The sequence below is a fragment of the Trichosurus vulpecula genome, chromosome 5, assembly GCF_011100635.1.
Source record: "Trichosurus vulpecula isolate mTriVul1 chromosome 5, mTriVul1.pri, whole genome shotgun sequence".
Taxonomy (NCBI): Eukaryota; Metazoa; Chordata; class Mammalia; order Diprotodontia; family Phalangeridae; genus Trichosurus; species Trichosurus vulpecula.
This window is the reverse complement of record NC_050577.1, coordinates 37460384-37477134: the sequence shown is the minus strand read 5'-3', so window position 1 is coordinate 37477134 and position 16751 is coordinate 37460384. Positions and strand designations below refer to the sequence as shown.

Sequence of the window (16751 nt, the reverse complement as noted above, 5' to 3'; positions counted from 1 at the left end):
ACAGAAACTCTATAAAGAACTAACACGTGCTTCCAAACTAAGCCAATATATACTTCAAACTCAATGCAGGCATAGGGACAACTGTGGAAAATATGCTGCAGACTGTGGCGCTGGACTAAGGACCAAAGTGGCCACAGACCTTTCATTCATTATTTAGAAATTTGATGCCTGTATGTGGTGAATACTATCTTTAGGAGGAGTCGGAAGGTGCTAGACGTGACAAGTAGCACGCTGCACAAAACTGAAAGGGCCTGTATTTTAATGGACGTGGCTGAAATGTAGGCTGATTAAAAGTCATTTCAGAGTGAGGAGAACAGACCAAGGGAGGCCCTGGTACAAAGATGCTGGAGGGTTTATGAAGGGAAGTGGACAAGAATCACACAGGAGGAGGAGTAGGCAGATGGCCGTTGGCCCTGGCGGAGGAGAGAACAGTGAGAGGGAGGAGAAGGTCACTTACTAAAGTAAGCTACTGTGGATGCTGCAAATGGCTGGAGTCATCAGTGGGCCCGCATTGAGTTCAGAGGTATATGATAACTTAGTCGGGAAGACAATTTCACTGGGAGTAGGAGTATGTGGGGGAGAAGCCCCCTCTACCTATGCAGGGCAGCACCTTCTCTCCAACGTAGCCTTAGTGATTCTCAAATTTTCTGATCTCAGTCAGTTAGTAAGCATTTATTAAATGCTCACTAGGTGCCAGGCTCTGTGCTAAGGGCCGGAAATACAAAGGAAAGCCAAAGAGTCCCTGCTCTCAAGGAACTCAGAGTTTAACTGGGGAACTAGAGACAGAATAAACTGGAGATAATCCATCGAGGGAGGTGCTAGAATTAAGGGGGACTGGGAAAGAATCCATGTAGAAGGTGGAACTTAACTGGGACCTAGCTAGGGAAGCCAGGAGGTGGGGATGAAGGAGAGCATGCTGGGCATGAGGGGCCATCAATGAAAATGTCATATTGGGAGATGGTCTGTTGTATGTGAAGAGTAGCAAGGAGGCCTGTGCCCCTAAATCACAGACTATATGGTGCGGAGAGGTACGAGGTGTAAGAAGACTGGAAAGATGTGTGTGGAGGAGTTATTAAGGGCTCTGAACACCAGAGGGTTTTATATTGGATCCTGGGGATGTTTGGGAGCCGTTGGCATTTACTGAGGAGTAGGGAATGACATGGTCAGACCCCTAGATCACTTGTACACTGGAGTGGAAGATGGGTGGGAATGAGGGCAGACATGAGGCAGGCAGACCTGCTACCCACTCTAGCAGGCTACTAGAATAGTCCAGGCGTGAGGTGATGAAAGCCTGCACTAGAGTGGGGGCAGTGTCAGAGGAGGGAAGGGGGTGTATCAGGAGATGCTATGAAGGTAAAGTTGGCAGGTCTTGGCAACAATCTGGATGCAGTGTGTGAGACTAGGGAGTCAAGAATGAAACCCAGCTTTTGAGCCTGGGAGACTGTGGGAGGATGTTGATGCTCTTGATAGTAATGGGGAAGTTGGGAAGAGGCGAGGACTAGAGGGAAGGGGGAGATAATGAGTCCAGTTTTTGACATGTTGAGTTTAAGATAATCCAATCTGAGATGTCCAATAGGCACATGGAGATATGAGAATGGAGGTCAGCAGAAAGGTTAGGGCTGGATAAGTAGATCTGAGAATCATCAGCTTAGAGATGAATCCATGGGAGCTGATGAGATGTCATCAAGAGAAGTAATATAACAGGAGAAGAGGGCCTGGGACAGAGCCTTGTGGGACACATATGGTTAGATCCAGCAAAAGAGACTGAGAAGCCATGATCAGACAGGGAGGAGAAGAACCAGGAGAGAGTGGTGTAATGGAAACCTAGAAGGAAGAGCATTAAAGAGACGAGGGGCCCTTTATATACAAAAGAACGTGTATGTGTCATATCTATCGATGTGCGTTAGAAATTAACTGATAAATTCATAGACTATTAATTCATGAAAACAATATTTTTAAGAAAAATTACTATTTAAAAATTTTAGTGAGTCATGTGGGACCATTTTACTTTTTTTCAAATCTTTTTAATGTCTGATTTAATAGAAGACAGCTGGATTCTCCTATCTGCTTCTGCATTCAGTCTGTTGTGATACGTTGTTGTTACTGAACTACATGGATAAAATCCAGACTCACACAGACATGCAGTTAGAAAATGGAAGGTACTTCAATAGGCAAGTAATGTTTTACTACTATTATGAAAATAGTTTTGACCTCTCGGAACCCCTGAAGGGACCTTGGGGACCCCTCGGGCTCCTTGGCCCCTACTTGGAGAAGCTCTGAGAGGTCAAGTTGCTGTTCCCCTGGACAGTTGGGTCAGATTTTGGTCAAGTGGTTTTCCAGTTCAACCCTTTTTCTAAAGCATAATTCACAGTGTGGCTTTACAGAACCACCAACGGTGCACTCATGTACCTATCTTCAGAAAACTCTTTCAACATTGTTGCCATTTTCTGTCATCTTCACCAATGTTTGTGGTATGAGGTGAAATTGCAGAGTAGTTTTAATTTGCCTTTTTGGGGAGGGGGTGGGACTCTGATTTGGAGCCTGCTTTCATGTGGTCACTTAGCTGTTGGGGAGTGGGTCTTGGTATTATGGATTTGTGTCAATTCTTTTCATGTTTTAGTTATCAGATGGTTATTGGTGGGTGATGTGTGACACACTTAGTCAACCCATATTTCTTCCCTGAGCACTTTGGGCTAAGACAGTTCTTGGAAATATTTTCCTCTTGTGATGAGACAGCCATCATTTCTCTGGCTGCTCTGGAAGTTCTGGTGAGGTAGAAGCTTGTTGGTATAATTTAACTAATTACTGCTTTAGGATGATGACCTTTGCACCTTCACCTCTTCTCCCTGTCGTGTTAGGGGCTCAGTGTAGCACCGAGCTTTTCTAGGGACTATAGCTTGTATAGTTTCTTCTGCAACCACTAGGGGCCTGGACAGTAAAACCAATGACAAATACATTGAAAGACCTCTAAGAGCTCTAATTCCCAGGTATTTTTGAGTGGCCATCTCCCAGTATCTACATAATACTACCAGGAAAATACCTCCAACTGTGGAAATTCCCAAAGCAAACAACTGCAGGGTGTGTGTATGTGTGTGCGTGTGTGTGCGTGTACACGTGCATGTGTGTGTAAGCTTGAGGAGGGGAGAGGGAAGCTGCCTCTAATTAGATTTTTAGAAAATTTTAGAAAACAAATGAAATAAAAAAAATCTGGTCATAAACTTCACTGACTTTTGACGCCACCACAGCATTGCTCTCAAAACACTGACCCTGAGTTTTGCCAAACACAGGGTGACGGGTGATTTTCATACCTCTGCCCCCTTCCTTTCCTCTGCCCAGAGAAGGGAAGGGTCCCGACACCAGCACAAGTGTCTGGTTTGAGAAACTGTAATTCTGCTTCATTGAAACTGGTTTTGGAGCACAGAAGACAAACTACCATTCTCGGCTGTCACATCTTTTAACAGGATTTCTCGTTGGCTTTGTGCAGCACTCTGGTAGATCCCACTGGATCTATGTGGTGGCCCTCTGGACACTGACTATCACACTGACTGACTCAGCATCTGGAGGTGGGGAAGGAGGAGCAGGGGTAGAGTGCCTGCAGGGTTACACCCACTCTACCAAAATATCCAATCAATCGATATGTATCGAATGCCCACAGTATAGAGAGGGCACTCTGCTGGGAGCAGGGGGGAGTGTGAAGGTCAGATAAAATGAATTCCTACCATCAAGAAGCCTATGTTAAACTCTCCTGGGGGAGGATAAACATCAGTTACACTTTACCAGGTATCCAGAATACACACTGCACAGTGTAGACAGTATTCTTAGGCCAGCTAAAGTAGATTATTCACCATCACAAAATTGTATTAAGCACATCCATGCACCTGGAGTAATACAAGGTTGTTGGTATGGCAACTCAGCCCTCTGCAGCCCTCTTGGCATCTGCACTTCAAAACCTGGTTGTTCTGAGGATTTTCAAACCATAATCCCAGTGAGGGTGGGGCAGAGACCCCCACAGCCTGCTTATTGGCAGGCTGATGACTTACTAGAAAGGCAAAGCCAGCCCCTGCCTCTCTCTACAGGGACAAACCCTGCTGATTGGGCCTTTTATGTTCTACAGGAGTGAATGTAAATGGGGAGAAACAGGGTACAGTTTTTATTTATGCCGAATCCTTGACTGCTGTGTTAAGCTAATAGAAAGCAGACTCCAATACAAGAGAGCAAGCTGGTAGAAACAGGGATGGAATAATAGATATAATTAGAGGGTGAATGTTTTTGGTTTCACTAAAAGCCTGTAACAATTTGTTCTTTCAATAAAACACACACACACACACACACACACACACACACACACACACACACAAAATGAAGTCAACAAGACACATCCAAATGTAGGATAATGAAGAGGATCAGAACATTGTGACTTCAAAAAAGAAAACGATTTTTTTTTTACTGCAGTGATTTTTAAACTGAACCCCACCAATATCTTCTTCAGTTCTCTGTAATAATTATCATGAAAACACAAGAACACAATTATGCCCTAGGATTTCTTCCTCCCTTCAAGAACACATGGGTAGAAATTAAAAGCACTGTTTTAAACTTAGTCCTTTTCAGAGCCAAGCTAGAGTGAAGAGGGGATACTGAGAAGAAGAAAAAAGAACAGAGTGCGCCTTTTTCACTGGAAAGACGCAAATAAATATTTCTATTTTTAATGTCCAAACATGTCAGTTTTGCCTGTCTATACATCTCGTCTGTTCTCAAGGGCAGGCACCTCATGTCTGTTAGAATTCAAGTAGAGATAGAGCTTTGCAGAGTGTTCCTGGTGAATGCACAAATGAATGATTTTAGTATCTATGTCTATTTTAAGTCTGTCAAAATCCCACCCTTGGGAACAAGTTCATTTTGGCATTCTTGTTTTGTGGGGTCTCTTCAGCTGCTCTTGACACAAGTACCCACAGAATGGAAGTGGGGCGGCTGGGGAAGGCCAAGGATGTGGCTATGCAGGGTGGGGAAGGTGGTACTACAGACACATTCATGATTCTCTTTCTGTGATTCTGGTTCGGGGATAAGAGCAAGGAAACGAATAAGATCTCATTGTAACATCATCTTTTAGGACTGCTGGACAGCACATTATATTTTTCTAGTACCTCTCTTTGATGGAGCTAAGATAGATGCATCTAACATTGAATCTCACACAATGCTGGATTTGCTAGAGCAAAACTCTAGCATCTCTAGTATATGGTCATGTCTTGCTTTAATGACAAAACGACAGTGCCATCCTCTGCACACAGAGCCACCTGTTAAACATGTGCTTTGAGTTGTATTGCCCTGAATGGGAATGAATTTTTGGTAATCCACTCACAATCTCTTGCGGATTCAACTCCCCCCCACCCTCCATTATATACACGATTAGCCCCATTTGCAAGGTGGTAGACCAAGGTTAATGATGTGGTCTATGACAACAGCACAGAACCAAGTTTATTGGCCTAAGCAGGAACCGAAACCACAACCTTGTTATTAGCGGCTTGGTTTGACTAAGTGGGATATCCTTGTTTGAAGATGTGAAAAATAAGAAATTTGAACTCAAAAAAAGATTACCTAGGGGATTTAGTTACTTTGGAAAAGGATTTAAAAAGATTCACCACAGATACTCCATAAATTGCTAGTTCCCCTAGTACAAACAAGATTTCATTTATAAAAATTAGATTTACATAGAACTTTTCAGGGAAGTTCCATGTTAAACCTTCATATCTTAAAACACTTGAGGAAGAAACTTGAAATATATGAGTAAACACCATAAAGCCAATTCTTTATTGCTATACATGGTGAATTAAGATATAAAATGCCTAATGCTTAAAAATGTTCTATCTATGTGAATAGAAGGTAGAATAAATTATCTAGACGCTTTGGATATTCTGGTGTTTTATGTTTATTGTCTTATTTGGTCTTATTCTGATGCCGTTATAGTGCAGTGAATTCTCAAAGGCCATGCTTGTGCAGGGCAAAAAGTCTCAAAGGTACTACTGAGCTGGTAAAACTTCAAATATGACTGTCATCAGAGGATTAGCCAAGCTAAGTCTAGAGAGACCCATCACTTGGTTGGCTGCAGGGAGATGAATTTTCCAGCCATAACAACTCTTAAAGACAACACTGTGTGGCGGTGGTGGGGACCCCCACACCAGTGAAATCACAGAGCCTCCAAAGATTAATGTATGGGCATAAGTTTATAAAGTCAATGTAGCATGAAAGTAAAAAAATAAAAGGACTAACTCCTTCTGTAGGGAATTTTGCAAGGGAACCCATCTGTGTAATAAGTGTAGTGACAGGACTGTTTTAAATGAAATGTCAATGCCACAAAAATAGACCTGTAAGTCTAAGTGTGATGAAAGCTTTGACACAAAGTAATTTTTCAGTTTCTTAAGACCTTACTTCCTCTGTGGATAAGTGCATGGAAGATCACTGTCTTCACCAAATAAAAAACGGCTGGCAGAAAAAGAAGAGAAAGATAATCCCGTAGTTATTCCTAATTACCACAACTGAAAGCGCCCCAATTAATAGGGAGACTACTCTGCTAGGCACTAGCAACTCAATACAAGGAAATCTGAGGCATAGTCCCTGCCCTTGAGGAAATTATAATTAATCTATTCATGGCCCCAAATACTCCCATCACATGTACACATTCTGTCCCTTCAGGCCCCGTCCTTTCTCACCTGTCAATCCATGATCTGCCTTTCCCTCAGAATCCAGTTCAAAAATAGACTTCCTCCAAGGAGGACCACTTTACTAACCACTCTTTAATTCTGTTTATATATAACATGTAGTTTGCATTATACCAACCCCTTTTTTCAGGTTCCCAAATTTCTTTCACATTTGCTTATGTTGTCTATCCCCAACTACGGCGGAGTCCTTTCAGGGGAAAGACTGTTTCTTTAAGTCTTAAATGCTCTACTTTCTGTGATATTCCAAGGCCTGGAGTCAGGGAGTCCTGAATTCAAATCTAGCCTGCACCATGACCTTTGGCAAGTCACTTAACTGCTACTTGCCTCAGTTTCCTCATCTGTAAAACAGGGGTGACACCTCCCAAGGCTGTTCTTAGCACAGTGCTGGCCACTGTCATTATTACTACTGCTACTACTCCCTCCAATACAGTAAAATGCTATGCATACAATATGCACTCGAGAAATGTTTAACGAGTCACTGATGTGAACAGGGAGAGACTTTTAACGGCTTTCTCAGTTACATTAAGGGTCAGGTCTCAGATTCAGGACTGGGGGGCACAGAGCTTGAAAGGATCACCTCAGATGGTCTTTGTGCTTTCAGTCCCCAGCAGACGCCTCAGAAATCTTGCTTACTGGATTAATCTGGCTCTTGCCCAACTCATTTGAGGATGAGAAGCCTGAGGAAGAGTGAAAGGAAGAGATTCACTCCAGGTCACAAGTAGGTGGACTCAGGCCTTCTGATTTTCTACCCTGTTCTTTCCACTAATTCTTGAGCAGCTCCTGGACACTCCAGGAACTCCAAGTGGAGTTCCCAAGGTGCTTAGCAAAAGATAAAGAGATCTGCCATGTCAAACAGAAGTCCTGTGCCTCCAAGCGGACTTAAGGACTAGAGTTTTAACTCAGCATTAGGGAAGACAACGAATCCCCATGAACCTGGAAAGACTAGGGGTAAGAACAAGGAAAGGGCAACTAGGACCAAAGCCACCATGATCCCAGACTAATCACCAGGGCCAAGGAATTAGGAGGAGATGGAATTCCTGAGTGGATAAAGAAACACGTTGCTACTGAAGACAGACTGCTTAGTGTGTTCAAGGGTCTCCTCTACAAGGCTCCTCTGCATCCCCACTGGACCTTGTCACTGCTTCACTGCGGTGCTTATGTTCTGCCTTGTCATTTGTGACTTTGTCTTCTCCCCTTGCCATCTCATAAGCTCTGTGAGCTCGGGGACTGTGGGTTTTACTCACTTTTGTAACCCCCTCAGCACCGAGCACAAGGCCTGGCACATGGTAAGTGCTCAACAAATATCTATTCTTCTTCTGATCTATTTACAGGCAGATCTACAGTACTGACTGTGAAAATGTCCTATAGAAGAATGATTTCTATCAGTAAACGAGCTAAAAAATTCCAGTGTATTCCTCATAGCTACTATTTGGTAATCACTCAGAAAAGGAGTCTCTGGATTAATTTTAAAGCTTAAAAGGCTTCCTAGCCACCAGTAATTAACCACACAGCCAGACAAGCCTTTGCTAAAACATGCATCTTTGGAAATAAAGTCATGCACATGGCTAAGGTCTAAAAAATAGGAAGCGGACTGAGACTCTGCCACTCTTAGATTCTAGTAGGCAAGAAAGTTAAAGTATTAGCTGGGCCTACTTTAATTACATCATTTGGGTAAATACCCCATCCTTTTGTTAAGATCTAGGAAATACTATTTGTAATGTGCTTAGCACAGTGGCAGACAAACAGCAGGTACTTAATAAATGTTTGTTTCCTTCCTTCCTCCTTCTCCATCTCCATCTCCCTTCCCCCTAGCTTGAGGGGGTAAGACTCAGGTTATTCCAACCTCCATTGATTTTAGGATCCAACGTAGTTTTAATGTCAATTAGCAGTCGAGTTTTACAGCTGAATTAGCTTCATATATATATCTTTTTTTTTTTGGAGGGGAGAAGACAGTGCAATTGGGGTTAAGTGACTTGCCCAAGGTCACACAACTAGTAAGTGTGTCAAGTGTCTGAGACCGGATTTGAATTCAGGTCCTACTGACTCCAGGGACGGTGCTCTATTCACTGCGCCACCTAGCTGCTCCAAGCTTCGTATATATCTAAGAAACACATTCATCTACTTAGATTCTACGTGGTCAGGCACAGTTAAGAACTCTGAATTCTTCTCATGAATAAGAAGCTTCTGGCCACTGGGCCTTTAGGTGTCTAGGAGCATGTGCCCTTCTGTTATGATGCTGGCTTGCTTACTGGGTTAGATACTAAAGAAGAGAGTGGTTTTGGTAACATGCTTAAGTCCTTGTGGGTAGGGACCATTTCTGTCATTTCTTATGCATCCTCCTACATTCAGCCACCCTTGGTGTTGCCTGATGTGAAGCTGACATAGATGTATTAATACTGAGGCCAAGAAAATGGCCTCATCTTGCAAGCACTCTAGGTGTGCATTGGTGAAGGGACGGGGATAGACACAGGAACCGGACTTGTGATTTCATTGGCATAGGGAGCTCCTGGTGAGGACAACCTCTACTCATGCAAGCTGGCTCCTTCTCTGCCTAGAACATTGATTGACTAAGTGACTGGCCCAGGGTCACTCAGCCATTATGTGCCAAAGGTAGAACTTGAATTCAGCACATAGAGGAGGCAGCAGAAAGGGAACCAAACATCTAAAGGTAAGCTCAGGGCATTCAAGGCTGTTGACAGTCTAGTTCTGCCTTAACTTTCCAGCCTTATGTCATTCACCATAAATGCCAAGTTCCCATCACATGGACACTCTGCCTCCTGAAAACACATCCCAACTCTGCCTGCCCTATGTCTTTGCTCGTGCTGTTCCCAATACCTGGAATGTCCCCCTTTTTCTCATTTGCTGAATTTTGGCTGATTCCCTAAGGCCCAACTTCCTCCATAAAATCTCACTTGGTCACCCTGTCTGAAAGTAACGAAATTTCCTCTTTACCAAACAAGGCACTTTGGCTTATAACCCTAAATGAATTTGGTGTGAAATAGTTTGCATTATAATTGTGCTTGTTTCTTTTTTTAAAAAAAATAATTAATTTTTAGTTTTCATTATTCACTTCCATAAGATTTTGAGTTCAAAATTTTCTCCCCCTCCTCCCCTCCTCTCACCCCAAGATGCACGCAATCTGATACAGGCTCTACATATACACTCACATTGAATGTTTTCACATTAGTCATGTTGTAAAGAAGAATTAGAACCAATGGGAGATACCTGAGAAAAGGAAAAAAAAGAGCTAATAGTCTGCTTTGATCTACATTTAGACTCCATCATTCTTTTTCCGGATATGGATGGCATTTTCCATCATGAGCCATTTGGAGTTGTCTTAGAGCCTTATTGTGCTTGTTTCTTAAGAGAGTCAAGAAGACTCATCGTCCTGAGCTCAAATTTGGCCTCCAACACTCACTAGCTGGGTGACCCTGGGCACAGTTTGCCTCAGTTTCCTCATCTGTAAAATGAGCTGGAGAAGAAAACAGCTAACCACTGCAGTATCTTTGCCAAGAAAACCCCAAATGGGCCATGAAGAGTCAGACAATTTCAATGACTGAACCACAAGGTACCAGGCACTATGCTAAGGGTGGAGATACAAAGAAAGATAAAAACAAACAAGCAAAACTCTCCCCTGTTCTCCAGGAGCTCATAGTCTAATGGATGCCAAAGAGGCCTAATAAAAGATTAATGAATCAAGATTTGTAAAGCATTTTCTTCCCCAAACTCAGTGACACAGAACCCTCCCCAACCCCCCCGCCCTCTTTTAAACAAATAACAAATGGAAGACCCAGGATTTGAAGTGATTTGGCCATAGTAACACTGCTATAATGGCACAGAAGCATGATCTGAACCCAGGGCCTCTGACAGAATGTCTCGTGCTCTTTCTGTCATATCAAGCTGCCTGCCCTGAAGGAAAAGCTTAAAAGGGATTGGGAGAAAGCTCATCTGGGTTTAGGAAAGACCTTTCTGATTTCAGAGCAATTCGACCTGTATCCGACTGTGCCGGAAGGAGGGCTGGGGGGCTGCATCTTTGCTGATGGCTGATCCTCGCTTGCCCAGAAGGCTGGGGGCTGAGCCAGCTTCTCTGACTCTCTAGCCTTCGCTGGGGATGAAAGTCCTGATGTCATCGGAGGAGTCACGCCCAGCTGATTCCAAACTCATTAGCTCATCTGCAAACACACACACCTTCATTTGTCCGGTATGCAAGGACAATGCTGGAAGTTCATACTTCTATCTAAAACATGGCAAAGTCCCTGATGACCCAAGACTGTTTTTTAACTGAAGGCAATGAACAAAACTTAATTTCATTTGCCTGTATGGTAGAATGCTATCAAATAATCACATGCTTTTTCCTTTCTCACATTCCATATATGTCACCATTCTATGACCTACTGAATAATTTCAAAAGCATCCACTCACTAGAAGTGTTTTCATCAGTGCCAGAAAGGTAGATTTGTAAAATCTTTTCAAATGTGAGCTAATGAAGGGATAAATACTCGGAAAGAGCAATAATCTACACAGAAAACAGCAGAAAATGCTGAAACCCAATAATGGGCTGCGCCCCAGGGTAACGGAAAGAAGGCCAGACTAGAACTATGACAACGGCCTGGGGCCCATCCTGGATCTGCTCCCATCTGGCTCTGTGATTTTGTCACTCCATTGCCTTTTGGTCACTTGTAAAACAGAGCAGTGTTTGACTAGATACTCTCTAGGTTCTTTTAATATCTAAGAACATTTTAAGACTATAGGACTGTGTTATCTGAACAGATAAACGAGGAAGGAAGGAAACAAGCATTTATTAAGCACCCACTATGTGTCAGGCCCTTCAGTAAGTGCTTTACAAATATCTCATTTGATCTTCACTACAACGATGGAAGGTAGAGGCTATCATCATGCCCACTTTACAGTTGAAAGAACTGAAGCAGCAGAGGTTAAGTGATTTGCCTGGGGTCACACAACTAGCAGGTACCTGAGGTTGGATTTGAATTCAGATCTTCCTGACTCCAGGCCCAGTGCTCGATCCCTGCACCTTATTTTCTTCAATTCACCACTACGTAGAATCATTTTTTTACTTTTATGACCTAGCATTGCTATTTTGGAAATAGCACGGGCCTGGGAGTCAGGAGACGCTGTGTATGTAAACAGCTTTGGGCATATCGTGTTGCTTTTCTGGAAGGTGGGCTTCTCGCCTGGAAGGGGAAGAGATTGGAGCTGATTGCCCCGCCTCCCCCCCCCCCCCCCCTTCCCTTCCAGTCCAAAGATCCTGTTCTAAAGTCAAGCAGACTACAAGGAAATCGCATTCAGAGGTGGTCCGTTGCACACTTTGGTACCGGGAACTGGAGCTGCTGGATAAAAAGCTCTACTCCCATAAATTCTTAGTGGTATTTAAACCTTCTGCTTATTGAATGGATACGTGGATGCTGCTCCCCCATGTACAGTCTGGGTGTGAAATGTGGCAAAACTAAAAATAGCCAATTTGGTTAGCAAGGTTAATATTATCAGTGGCTTTCAGCATAATAATTAGGATGACAGTGAAGGAGTAACCATAGCAACATTAAGAATGAGAACTTAGAAAATTCTCCCAAACTTGACAGGAAAAGTTAAGATTTACTAAAATGTTCATTTTCAACCCCCGCCATCTAGCCTTTGAAGGCAGCCAGTTCAGGGAGCTAACCAAAGCCTGACTTGTCTAGAATATCTGGACACAACAAAGACCCCACTAGCTTTGGGCACCTAGGTAATGAGTTTGGCCACCGCCATTCATTTCTCTAATAAGTGCATTTGGTAATTAAAGGCCATTTGGACAAAAAGCCATCCTTGCATCATTTTCAATGAGAGGTGTTTTTGTCTTTCTCTGCCCTGCTGCTACCCACTGAATAAACCTGAAGATTACTGGAAGTTGTAAATCCTGACCAGAATGTTGGCTCACCTGTGATTCCTAACAGATGAAGAGAACTTACTGAAAATAAGAGATGCTATGACTCCGGCAGGATTCAGAAAAACCCGTGTGCCGGGCACGTCTGTAGACTTGCTGTCTTGGGGCCTTTCCTAGTCCCAGGCAATAAAGATCAGGTCTTAGCAGCATTAATTGTGAGAAGTGTACCGATACCCTGAGACACGGATGAGGAGATCCACTGTCACGTAGCTAACACATCTAACTTCGTGATCAGAAGATTCAAAAATTCAAAGGATAATACAAATCTTCTTACATGGACTCTAAAGGTAATTCCAGGACACTCTTATCTGTCACTCTGGCAACATCTTCAGAGGTGACACTTGACAGTGCCATACAAATCATCCCCAGGGCACTATTTAGTAGTATTTAAGCTGTCAGCAGAATTTCATTAAATGCAGATTTTCCCAGGCTAGAGGCTCACCCTCTTTGCATGCAGGAATCTAAAAAAAGGTACCACCTTGAGGTCACTTACTGCTTGTCCAAAAAACCACTACAAACGGCCATTCAGACAAATGATCAGCATGTGGCTGAGGCCCGGGGCCAACCCAGCCACCTGGCATCTATGTGGTCCTGGAGAGAGAAAGTAAATGGCAGGAAGCTGGAGTAACTAAGCATCCTGGAGAAAGGGTGGAGGATACTGGTGAATTCAGGCCTCTTCTCTGGTTTCCTCTGATGCAGGTGTTCCTAACTGCTCTATATCTGGCCCCCTGAAGGCAGGGGCCGGACAGCAGCAGAAAGTACAGGAGTTTGGAGGAAAGCTCCCCAAAGGTATTTTCCCTCCACACCATCTTTCACACCTGGCACTATGTGGCCACCCAGTTGGCCTGGGCCAGCGAACAGGAGGGAACAAAGACAACTGAGGGACTGCTGAAGGAAAAGTGAGGAATTTGTCAAAGAAACCATTTCCTTTTCAGCCCAAGGGATGAATGAGACCATCATCCTGTTAACTCCTGTGAGGCTGGTTATCCATTAAAGAGATGGGCTATAACTGCACAGCCTGAGTGGCCTAAGTCTCCTCCTTTGTTTCCCTCTCCTTGTCTCTTATAAAATGGGGGAACAGAGGGGTCAGCAAACCACATGGGCCAAATAGGATTGCCCCCTGTTTTTGTAAGGCCAGCAAGCAAGAAATGGATTTCACAGTTCAAAATTAAGTTTTATTGTATTTGAAAGTGTCAAATTCATTCTTAACTGCCCCTCACGCACACATTTGGCCCTAGGCCACAGGACCCCTGGACTGGCCCAGTCTTCTAGCTCTATTCTAGGCCCTCTTAATAGAACCCGAGGTGGCACTGCTTTTCTTGGCTGATGTTACCATGTTGCCTCTTTACTGAGTGTGAAGTCCACCAAAATGCCACACTAATTTTGGGTCAAACTTGTTTTTCAGTTGTGTCTGACTCTTCTTGACCCCATTTGGGATTTTCTTGGCAAGGATACTGGAGTGGTTTGCCTTTCCTTCTCCAGGTCATTTTACAGATGAGGAAACTGAGGCAGACAGGGTTAAGTGACGTGCCCAGGGTCACACTAGGTGTCTGAGGCCAGATTTGAACTTAGGAGGATGAGTCTTCCTGACTCCAGGCCCGGTGCTCTAAGCACTATGGCGCCACCTAGCCGCCCTTGGAGTCAAACTACTTCCTAACAATCGTCTCTTCCCTCCTGAACTTGTAAACCTTTACATTGGTAAAGTGCTGGCACAGGGCCTGGCACACAGTAGGTGCTTCACCGATGCTTGCTCCCTCCCCCACCCTCATCCTTACTAAGTTTCGCTCAACGCTTTAGCCTGTCTTTTTAGATCTTGACTCTATTCAGTCCACTCTCTCCCCGCTTCGTGTCATCTGCTAACTTATATCCTCAGTGCCCATCACTAGAGTGGCACCTTCTGATCCACATTAGACACAGAAATTTTAATTGGATTGCACCTGCAGGGCTCAAAGTTAAGGACTCTTTATATCAGCCCTATGCCTTAGGCAATAAAGTAAAGCCAAGTTGTCTGTACTTTAATGGCAGAGAGGGGATGACTTTGCCTATGGCTACGTGCGACAATTCTGACTGAACGTCAGACGTAGACACGCATCTGGTTTTGTGGTTTGGTGAAGAAGCAGAGTTGGCAGGCTTCTATTTCAAGTTAACTTGTCCCCACGCTGCCTTTTTGTTCTGGCAAAGCCCAAATTGTTGGAAAAGTGCTCTGAAAATTTAGAGGCTCAGTTAAAGCATCTTTAAAGTAGGCTAGGTGATCAAATAACTTGGAACTCCTAACACAACGTTCTACTTTGACGTCCAGAAGTTCTTGGCTACAGTCGGTTCTCAGCACTGCCAATCTGGTCCAAACCAAAATCAAGAAATGCAGAAGGACTAGAAAAGAACATAGAGACAAACCCCTCCAATTTCTGTTTCTTCAGTTTTGTTCTGCTTAAAAGCTAAAAATGTTCCTTTCGCCCAAGATGCCTCTAAACTTTTTTTTAACAAGTTATGAAAAGCATCCTAAAGGGCAGATAGATGTTGAAGGCTTCATGTTGAGAAAGGTTTGTAGGAAATTTATATGCTCAAAAGCAGGGGTTCTGGTGTTGTGATATGAGAGAATTAAATGAGTGTAGAATTATCAGCAAGCACATGTTCCTATGTGAGTTCTCTGCTTCCAAGGTCCATCTTCCCGAAGGAACCCGAGCTGTGGAGAGGCTGGCAATGGGGAAGCAGGAAGGGCCCAGGGAGGCTGCCTGACTCAGGATATCAGCCAGCCCTTTCAAAAGACATTTCTCAGGGCACCCAGAAAGCTTTTCCCACTTTTTAGAGGCCAATCTGGGTCATTTGATGTGCTTGGAAATGGAGGTCCTATCCCAATGAGCTACTTGGAGCAATTCTTAGGTACCAGGAGAAGTGAGGGCAATGGCTTCTTCATGATAACTTTAAATTAGCTCTTTAAATGGGGGAGTGGGTGACTGGGAGCAGAGAGAAAGGAGACAAATGATGACTTTCTTATTCCTCTATAAGAATGCCAGCTGAAGGATCATGAGTTTAGATCTTGAAGGAGCCTGAATAAGCTGTGTAGTTCAAGTCCCTCTTTTAGGTAAGACAGTTGAGACCTAATCCTGTCCAGTGTACTTTCCATACTATCTTTTGGTAAAATTTGTATAATTTAAATACTTTTAATAGGCAAGTGGACTATTGGTCATTTTGCTCCTAGGATAACTTCTGGAGGAACAGACCTGTGATTTCATCTGTCTACCAATGCAGATCTGTACCTGTGTGGGGCAGCAATGGGCCCTGGAGAACAGCTCCCTGTTTTGCACAGCCACTGCCTCTGATAATTCAGGGATGATCCATGGTCCTTGTGAATCATGTGTGTTGTGAGGGCTCTGCCCTTACGTGTGGGATATGCACCTAACACTGCCCCCACCCCTACAGAAGCCTTCATCGATGCCTGGGGCCTCCTCTCCTCCTCACCCCAATGCTCTAGGTCTTGTAACTTGAACCCTAATTCTCTCCAGCCATCTTCTCGATGCACATGATGACAGAGCACCACTATCTCCAGTCCTGATAACTCTTTTTAGCTTTGGATCTGAATCTCCAATTGCCCATAGGTTATGTGCACCAGGACACCCTCAGACTCACCATGTTCTAAGCTAAACCTTGTCTTCTTCCTGAAGTCTGTGCTTCCTTCTGACTTCACTATTTCTGCCTGTGGTCCTATTATTTATTCTGTTTCTCATATTCAAACCTTTGTTATCTATGATTCTTCTTTCTCTCAATGTATCTAATAAGCCCTGCCAATCCCGTCTCCAACACATCTCCATCCATCCCTCCTCCCCAATCGCCACCCCTTTAGTATAGCCCCCTGCCCACCTCAGGGCCTCCTTCCTCTTCCCTTAACAATTCATGCTTTAAACTTGTGCCAGATTCTTCTTCCTTATCCCAATTATTCCTCAATTCCTGTTAAAGGCACTTTAATGTCTATAGAGTAAAGTTAAAACTGTTAATTGGCATTCCAAGCCTTCTAAAATCTGATGCCGTGGTACCCTTCTACAATTCAATTCTATAAACATTTTAAAGTACCCATTACATGCAGAATATTGAGGTAGGCAGGA

At 43.7% G+C, this 16751-nt stretch overlaps 1 protein-coding gene across 7 annotated transcripts in view; it reads right to left on the bottom strand.

Moving 5' to 3' along the window:
* TBC1D5 (TBC1 domain family member 5) overlaps nucleotides 1-16751 on the bottom strand; it is a 635464-nt gene that overhangs the window by 13524 nt on the left and 605189 nt on the right. The gene's annotated exons all lie outside the window — the stretch shown is intronic.